The sequence below is a fragment of the Bubalus bubalis genome, chromosome 3 (genome assembly GCF_019923935.1).
Source record: "Bubalus bubalis isolate 160015118507 breed Murrah chromosome 3, NDDB_SH_1, whole genome shotgun sequence".
Classification (NCBI taxonomy): domain Eukaryota; kingdom Metazoa; phylum Chordata; class Mammalia; order Artiodactyla; family Bovidae; genus Bubalus; species Bubalus bubalis.
In genome coordinates, this window is record NC_059159.1 from 109,031,271 (window position 1) to 109,039,614 (window position 8,344).

Consider the following 8,344-nt stretch of genomic DNA (forward strand, 5'->3'; position numbering starts at 1 on the left):
AACACCTAGAGCAAGTATTATGCCTTAAAAATACCTGGTTGCTTCTGCTATATGGCACCGAATTTCCTTCTTAGCTGAGACTTGGAATCCTGCATTCACAGTAACTGCAAGTCTGGTTCTGGGTCCAAGATTTTAACATATGCCCATATTGGTGGTGGTGGTGGTGGTGGTTTAGTCGCTAAGTCGTGTCCAACCCTTGCGACCCCATGGAGTATAGCCTGCCAGGCTCCTCTGTCCATGGGATTCTCCAGGCAAGAATACTGAAGTGGGTTGCCATTTCCTTCTCCATGGGATCTTCCCAACCCAGGAAACAGACCCCAGGTCTCCTGCCTTTCAGGCAGATTCTTTACCCACTGAGCTATGAGGGAAGATCCTAGCCCATATTACAGGACAGTAGATATAGAAGCTACTTCGGAAGAAGGAAAAATGTCTTCTTAAAGGATGATTCAAGCAGAACCCAGTTCTCTGTCCTTATGGACTCTTCTATGTCAGGGTTTAGGTTTAAAAAAAATCATTACTTTCTCCAAGCCTTGCCTTGTGTCTGGCTTGCAGAATAAATTAAGAGCAATTTAAATTAATGTCCTGCTCATTGCATGGCACTGTTTATCATAAATTTGCTTCCTTCATTATGTGGTCTTATAGATGATATAAGATCTCTTTTATCATTAATGAAATCACAGCCTAGTGTTCTTTATTTAAGGATTGTTTGTTATTTAAGACCACACTCATTCTTTTTGATCCCATTTTGTTGATATCATAAACCTGTGTTAGAAAATGACCAAATGAAAAGGAATCTTTGGACTGCTGATTGACAATCGTGGATCATCCTGTTTCCAATCTCTCTCTCAAGTATAAGGGATCCTGAGCCTTGCATGATAAAGCCACAAATGGAACTAAATTATGCTGAGCAAAAATAAATTCTTTTACTGAGAATTTCCCAGGAGTTTTGATATTTTTGACTCTTACTCACTAAATATGGAAAAGATTGAGACACCATGAGAAGCAGGGGAGCTGTCTGCTTTTTTTAGTCCTTCTTTTAAGAAATTGTTTCATCCCTTTAATGCTGTGTTCACAATATATCAGAAATCCCCTCCTTGTAAAAAAGTCACAAACCTTGGCATGGTAACAGTTTCTGGAGCTGTTCTCTGAGGTTCCATTTTTATATAAAAAGATAAAAGGACATATATTTTTATATAAAGAATATATATGAATTATAATTTATATTTTCTAATGGTCTAGGTATTGTCCAACATATAGAAATTATAGAAATGGACATTTCACAGTATCTTTCATCTTGAAGAGTCAAACCCCTTTAGACATGGTCTCCTCTGCCTCCCATTCAACACAGGCTCAAAGTGTTACCCAAATTCAGGAGGTGCATCAGTGGAAATATGGTGAAAAGTATGTATATGTGTATATCTTTCTCTCATGTTAAAAAGTATGATTTCTAATGATACAATATAATTGCTAAATTGCTCTATTCTCACCCTCTTCCAGTCTAAAACTAACAATACCAACACCACAACCAATAATTTAATTATTAACATAAGGTTGTTTTTTTTTTCAGTTCTATATCATAAAGTGATTTAGATTAGTTCATCTTGGAGTGGTTCTGCCACCAATTATACACATACTTAGATTGATTTGCTTTATTCTACTTCTGACTTTTAGGGTTGTTTTTATACTATATTAACTTTGTTATAATTATGCAAGATAGTAAATAGTCCCAAAATTAAATCTATAAAACAAAGGTATATTCAAAGAAGTCTAGCCTTTTTCCTGTTCCCTCTACCTATTTCTTCTTCTATCTGTAGTTAAAAATTGTTTTATCATTCCATTAAAAAGTATAAGCAACGTGCATATATCTACTTATATCCTTCTAATTCTTAGATAAGTTATAGTATACCATACATACTTTTTGTTTCCTTCTTTCTTTTTGTACTTAACAATCTATCTTGAATATTACTACTGAGTAGATAGGCTACCCACTCCAATATTCTTGGGCTTCCCTGATGGCTCAGATGGTAAAGAATCCTCCTGCAATGCAGGAGACCTGGGTTTGATCCCTGGATTGGGAAGATCCCCTGGAGGAGGGCATGGTAACCCACTCCAGTATTCTTACCTGGAGAATCCTCATGGACACAAAGAATCAGACATGACTGAGCAACTAAGCACAGCACAGCCCGTTATTCAGAGATATTCCACATTTCTAAAAGGGCATATTTCTCACTGTATTCATGTACTAACCAGATCTTACCAGCCTTCAGGACCACACAGTTAAAAACAAGACCCTTTTAGAAGAGCCTCCCATAGACAGTTGGAAACTGTCAATTGTTGCAACTACTTTGAAAAACAATTTGACAAAATCTGAAACAGAGGAAAGTATATTGGCTACAACTCAGCAATTCTCTTTCCAGAAAGACTTAGTGTTGAAGGCGTACAACATCATTCATAGTAGTGGGAATAAAAAAAAGAAAATCCTAAATGTGTATCAAAAGGAGAATGGCTAAATTAAACTGTGATGTAAGTGATAGAAAACTATATAGCAATGAAGAGGAATGAACTAGATCCATAACAACCATACAAAATCTATGGGATGCTGCAAGAGTAATTCTGAGATAGAAGTTCACAGCGATACAGGCCTTCCTCAAAAAACAAGAAAAATCTCAAATAAAAAACCTAACTTATTATAACACCTAAAAGAATTAGAAAAAAGAAAAGACGAAACCTAAAGTCAGCAGAAGAAAGGAGATAGTAAAGATCAGGAAAGAAACAAATAGAGATTAAGAAAACAATAGCAAGAGCTAGTTCTTTGAAACAGTAAACAAAACTGACAATCCTCTAGTCAGGGTCACCAAGATGAAAAGAGAGAGGACCTGAATTAGGTCAATATATAACAAAAACGATTTCAAAAACATAATATTAAATACAAAAGATTATAGGACAAATACAGTGATATATCATTTACGAAAAATTAAAATCTATGAGACAGTACTGTGTATCATTTATGGCATATAAATAGCAACAGCATTAAAACAGGAATAAAGCCCTTTTTTCCCCTATGAAAGAAGGGAACAGAGAATTGTACTTGGTAAATTGAAGTGTTTTTATAGTGTTATTCTCTCTTTTTCTCTGTTTATTGCTCTGCTTTTCCTTTCAGTTCTCCCTGATGATTTAGGATTGATTGATTGATTGATATCTCTACTTTAACACATCTGTGCCAAGGTTATCAAGAAAAACATTGACCATGCTGGGCAGCAATGCACCCTGGGGGACCAAGGGGATGCAACGATGGTCACTGAAGTAAGAGAGAACTCCAGGGCCATAATTACTTGGTGATCTCGGTAACTTTCCAGAAGAATATTCTTGTGTAAACATGTCAGATCTGTCAAAAGTACACCAGATCAGCTCCTGAAATTGTGAAACATCAGTTACATTCCTACGTGTTCTGTGACCGTGTAAAGTGCAAATTTTCATCATAGTAGAAGACAAAAACAAAAACTGAGCCCTAGGTAATGTTAGGCAGGAGCCACAGTGTTTGGGGTTGGGAGAAACAGTCTTACATCCTGAGAATTGACATTTGGGGCTAGAGGACAAACTGGCAGCCCACAGATGCTTTTGTTGAAATTGACTTTGAAAAAAAAAAATTGTTGAATTTTTATTGAAAAATACAAAAAATGAATCATTCAGAAACTTGTAAACATTTAAGTACTAGAGAAATAGGTGAAGACTAAACCACCACCACCAAGAAGAACAAACTTATTGATGTATGGCAAAACATCACAATGTTGTAATTACCCTCCAATTAAAGTCAATAAATAAATTAAAAAAAAAAAAGAAGTATATACTTCCAGTTGCAAAATACATGAGTCTTGGGGATGAAATATACAGGGTGGGGAATAGCGTTAATAATTATGTAGTATCTTTGTATGCTGATAGATGGTAAGTGCATTTACTGTGGTGATCGTTTGGAAATATATAGAAATACTGAACACTATGTAGTGTACTAGGAACTAACACTGTTGTAATCATACTTCAAAAACAAAGAAACAAACTCACAGAAAAACATATCAGATATGTGGTTACTAGAGGCAGGAGGTGAAAGAGGGAAATGGTAACTGGGATGAAGGTAGTCAGTCAAAACTACAAGCTTCTGGTTATAAAAAAGTACTAGGAATGTAATGTACAACATGATAAATATAATCATTAATGCTGTCATGTTATATATGAAAGTTGGTGAGTATAATCCTGAGCTTTTGTCACAAGAAAAAAAATGTTTTTCTATTTCTTTAATTTTGTATCTATATGAGATGATGGTGTTCACTAAACTTAGTGTGATAATCATTTCATAATGTATGTAAGTCAAATCATTATGCTGTATACCTTAGGCTTACACATTGCTGTATGTCAATTATATCTCAATAAAACTGGGGAAAAACACATTATTCAAAAACATATAAACACTTGTGTGGGAAGATTTCACATGTGAAAAAAAAAAAAAAAAAGAAAAGCCCAGATTTCTAGAATCTCTTGGAAAGAGAGATTTGAGAGAAAGCTTTTGGCACCATGGGGCCCACTCTGTAGTGTGATAGATAGCAGTCCCCTTTAGATGGAGCGTGTACTTCCCTGCCAACCACAATTCCCATCTGACAGTGCCTAGATGAGGGCAGCAGGTAATGGCATTTGTATTCCCCACCACCACCGCCTTTTTTTCTTCTTAAATATTTTAGTCATGGGTTTCCAACTAAATTCCAATCGAAATTCAAAGGATGGGCCAGATAGGGCTGCAAGGGCCTCACGATCCTCCCTCAGGTCTTTGTGTTTTTCTGTGGGGGACAGGGAGTGTTGGACAGTGTGTTTCAGTTAAAATTACAGTCAGAAGTTCCTTAAAACCCTGCTTCCTCAGTGGTAGGAATATGATTTTACTGCTCATTCTTGGTCCTTCGTGGCTGTGAAAGGTGAATAGGAAGAGCAGAGTGCACCAGGCCACCAAAAATAATTTTCATAATTCGGAATGCAGACCACACTCTAATATTTATAACACCCACAAAAACAATCCCCAAAACACTAAGTAAAATTAAGAGTTCCTGCTCCTTATCTAGTGAGAAAATAGATTGAAATGCATCCCAGACCCCATCCATGCCTATGGCATGGGGATGGTGGGAGGAGAAGGGCTTCCCAGGGGATATCCATCAGGCTGAGGGGAAAGGGAGGCCCAAAGACAAACACGCTTAGATGGATCATTCAGTCAAGGACTCATTTCTGCAGGGCAAACCTCAGAAGATTTCCTATTCTATGCTGTAGGCAGAGGTGGGTTCAGATGAGTCAGTGTGGACCGAAAGACCCACATATCACTGGACTAAGTAGAACACATGCAGCTATAGCCAGAATCTTTCCAGAAAGCAGGCACATGTGTTACGTGAACCTAAAGACATCTGGAAGTGATAATCCATACCACTGCCACCAGTTTTCACATTTCACTTCCTGTTTCCTTGCCTGCCTGATATCCCATCATTAGAGTCATTCACTGTATTCAGGTACTATCCCTAGGCATGCTCCCTTCTTACATAAATATCTTTTGGGAAGGCTTTAAAAACTTTTTAATATACTGTATATGCCAGGCTGTTTCTTCTGCATGAATTTAGGTCATGTAGCTATTAAGCACTCACCAGGATTGGAGCTCCTGTAACTCCAGGAGCTCCATGCTCCATGCATTGATTTTTCAATATATGATCCTGGGACATCTGGTGGTCCTGGAGACTATTTCAGTGGGTCTGTGAAATCAGAACTATTTTCATAGTATTATTAAAATAGTATCTGCCCCTTTTACTCTCATGATTGTATGGTGGAGTTTTCCAGAGGCTACACAATAGGTGACATCACAATGAATCGAATGCAGAAGCAAATTTGAGAATCCTGTTGTCTTCTCTTAAGCCAGACATTAAAGAGGTTTGCAAATATAAACTAATGCTTTTGTTTGTTTGCTTGCTTTGGAGCTTTATGGAGTCCTCAATAATTTCGAAGAGTGTAAAGCAGCCTGAGATCAAACTATTTGAGAACCACTGCTCTGTGGCACAGCTTCCTTGGAATGTGGGCTGAATTCTGTTTTTCTGAGATAGCCAGTTAAGAGAGGCATTGGGTGTGGGAGTGGGGTGGAGAGAAAGACAGTCTCTGTCCATAAAAGATCCAGACTTAGCAATGAAAAGATAGCAAGAAGGTGAAGAGAGGGCACAGAGAGGGGAGTCAGGAAGAATTAGGAACAAGACATTGTCCTGGCCCAGGACTGATAGTGGGATATTGTGGTGTAGTGGTAGGAACAAAGGCCTGGAGTGGTGTGACCTGGGCAAATCACTTATCTTCACTGGGGCTTTACTTTCCTTGATTATTGGTTGAACTCGATCAGGATTCTCAACCCAGGATTGTGATAGAATAATAGAGAATAATACAGCAGTAATTAAAGATAAAATAATAAAATTGTGAAGGCTGTAAACATTTACTTAAAAAATGAACACAGATTCAACGTGGTCCTGAATCATTATGCTGCTCAAATCTTTTGAGTTCTGATTTGCTTTCTTGAATGAGATTACTGCCAGCATAGAGTGGCTTAGCCAAGGGAGTATAAGTCATTATAGCAGAGAAGAGAGGCAAGAGCCATTGGAAGTAGATAACTTAGTTTCTCTTTCAGCTCCAAGTCTCCAGAGGCTAAAACAGTGTTTGAAGTGCATCCTGGTGACACATGTTCTTAAAGAACAGAAGAGGGACATGCTTACAAGGAGGGTCAAGAGTTAACAGACTAGCCAGCCACACAGACCTGGGATTATTTCTCAATGCTGTTATGTGATATTTGTGTGTCCTTGAGCAAGAGATACAATCTCTCTGTTAAAAGGGAATAATAATGCCCACTTTCTAGGGCTGCGGTAGCTGTTCAGCGTGAACATGTGTCAGACTGGCTGCCTCAGAGCCAGCACTTGGTGAACACTGACCTTCTTCTCTTTTATCAAAGTGAGCAAATAGAGAACTGAAAAATACATGAAAAGTTTGTCTATCTGAGTGCCTCTTGATGAAAGCGGGGGCTGCCTCAGAGAAGTGTGGTTAGAGGACTCAGATGCTGAGTACAAGGGGAAGAAACCTGGCAATGCTGTATCCTGAAGCTGAGCAGGTATGGAGATGCCATGTTGGTGGCCTCTTCCTTCCTGGTGGCAACATGGGGTGTCTCCTCACTCATAGCTGCTCCCCTGGGTTTCACTTCCTGGGAGACATGATGGATGAACCACAGCCAGCAGAGACTCTGCTCTCCATTTATCATCTTCTGGCTTGCTCAGTGGAGCCATTTGCTTTCCAACAGGTGAGTTGGATGAGATGGATTACATGTTGTCAAAATAGTAAGTAATGGGATGCTGTGGTCATTCTTTTGTAATGTAGAAGTGGGAAACATTTAAGCATTTCAGCTTAGCTTAACAGCAAGCTCAGGAAATAGATATTTATGATTCCAGTCCTCCCTCCCCTATCAGTTTTACTTATTGACGAAATTTAACACAAAAAGTGCCTTGAAAACCTTATTCAGGTTTTGTTTTTTTTTTTTAAAGATTTTCTTGGCACAAAAGAATTTGGAGAAGATAAATACTAAGACTAAACCTATTTTATAGTACTTTATAAAAACAAATATGGAAGGCAGAGATTTGAGAAGATAATTCATTGTCAGCATTCATTGGTTAGTTCCATCAAATGAGTTCCAACTGAAGAGTTACTCTTTGGCATCCCAGAACCCTAAGAGGTATAGAGCTGCAGATACATGGTTTGCATACTCTCTTAGAGGCAGAGGTGGGAAAAACATAGGCTTTAGAGTCTGAGAGATCTGTGTTTGAATTTGGGCTCCATTGCTTGTTAGCTGTGTGACTTTGGAAATATCTTTAACTATGCTGAGTCTCAACTTTCCTATCCATTAAGTTGGAAGTAAGAAAATCTACATTGTAGAACTGTTTCGAAGGTAAGACATACTGTACATGAAGTGTCTTACAACAATTAGTTCATTTCAGCCACTCAGTTATGTCCAACTTTTTGTGACCCCATGGTCTGCAGCACACCAGGCTTCCCTGTCCATCACCAACTCCTGGAACCTGCTCAAATTCACATCCATCAAGTCTGTGATGCCATCCAACCATCTCATCCTCTGTCGTCCCCTTCTCCTGCCTTCAATCTTTCCCAGCATCAGGATCTTTTCCAATGAGTCGGTTCTTCGCATCAGGTGGCCAAAGTATTGGAGCTTCAGCTTCAGCATCAGTCCTTCCAGTGAATATTCAGGACTGATTTCCTTTAGGATTGACCGCTTTGATCTCCTTGCAGT